This window comes from Nematolebias whitei, chromosome 20 (genome assembly GCF_014905685.2).
Source record: "Nematolebias whitei isolate Nwh7 chromosome 20, NemWhi1, whole genome shotgun sequence".
NCBI classification, from domain to species: domain Eukaryota; kingdom Metazoa; phylum Chordata; class Actinopteri; order Cyprinodontiformes; family Rivulidae; genus Nematolebias; species Nematolebias whitei.
The window spans coordinates 22244642-22246330 of record NC_056517.1 but is presented as its reverse complement, the minus strand read 5'-3'; positions in this window follow the sequence as shown (position 1 = coordinate 22246330).

Below are 1689 nucleotides of genomic sequence, written 5' to 3'. Positions count from 1 at the left end.
CCATCCATCCATCCATCCATCCATCCATCCATCCATCCATCCATCCATCCATCCATCCATCCATCCATCCATCCATCCATCCATCCATCCATCCATCCATCCATCCATCCATCCATCCATCCATCCATCCATCCATCCATCCATCCATCCATCCATCCATCCATCCAGTCATATAATGGGTGAAGTCTAAATTTTGCATTTTGCACTGGAGGCTGGTTGATGAGTTGTTACACTGCTTCCTGTCTATAAGCTGCAACTTGCAGACAGTAAACATTTTGACAAGAGATGAATAATGCCAGTCAATTAGAAGAAATCCTGCAGTAAAACACATTTTCTTGTAGAAAATTTGTGTTCCAGGAGTCCTGCTGCAGATCAGGTGAAGGTGTCTGTACTTGAATAAGCCACCCAGCCTCTGGCAGTAGCTCATCCTGCTCAATAATTCATCTCTACTCTCGTCCTTAATATATCAGCTCAGACAAAACATGGAGAGCCAGGTTCACATAGCCAAATGTCAGCTTTTTATCCCAAGTCAAGCTTTCCATAATGTTGATTGTCATCACTCTCCTGTTCTGTGACTTTATGTGTGTACTTCAGTGTTTTAGTCTCAAAGACAAAAACATAAAAGATCAAGTAAAATGTGAAAGAATGCATTTCCTCCCCCACCGGTCATATCAGAATTTTAGATAAACATCGATCAATTTTGAGAAATGACGGGGTTGTAGCCATTTTGGTCAATCTTTAAACAAAAAAAAAATTAATCATATGCAATCTCTTGCAATATCAAAAATGCCACTCTTACTGTCCATCTTGTGAATGACTCTCAGCTACTACCAGATTAAATCTTAACTGACTTTATGTAAAGTGGCTGGGTTATAACCTTCTGTGTTGGGTAAGCTTGATTAGCGGTGCCAGCTTTCTTGATTTGGGTCAACTCCGTAGAATTAAATAAGACAACTAGAGGGTGCTTTGGTCATGTGACATTGCTATTCACAGTAGCAGTGGCAGCCATAATCAGAGAGTAAGCATCTGGACTTAACTTGTAGATATTTGCAAAAAAGACAACAATAAGGGCTTTATAAAAATTGCAAAAATTATTAATGAAAATATTAATGCATTACAATGTATATAAACTATTTAATGTAAATAAAAATGTAAAATGGCCACAAAGCTGTGTGTGCTACAGTTATAAAAGCCGAAGAGAACAAAGAAAACGTGTCTCATTTCACAAGTAAGCAGATTTAATCCTATTTACCTCAAGGTGAATGTGATCCGACCATAATTGAAGCTAATAATGTAACAGTTTAAAATTAAAATTAGCCTATAAAGCCAATGTAATAACTGTTAATCATTAAATTGGCTTGTAGAAAAAAGCTTCTGTGGCAAATATACAGTGTAGCATTAAGTTGAATCATGCTACAATTTAGCATACATTATTTAACAGTACAATCTGCTATTGCCTCCAATTTATGTGATATTTACACTGAGTAAAATAGTATTATATGTTTGACTATAGTTTTTCATTAAACAAACCTGACTTATTGAGAAGATGATTAGCCAATATCAGTGGACAAGTTCATCGTTCAAAGTATCACCATGTATGCAGCAATTTTCTAAATGTCGACTTCAGAACAAGTACATAATAAAAAATATACATTATTCTATTGCTGCTATGCAATACCCTTTATATGC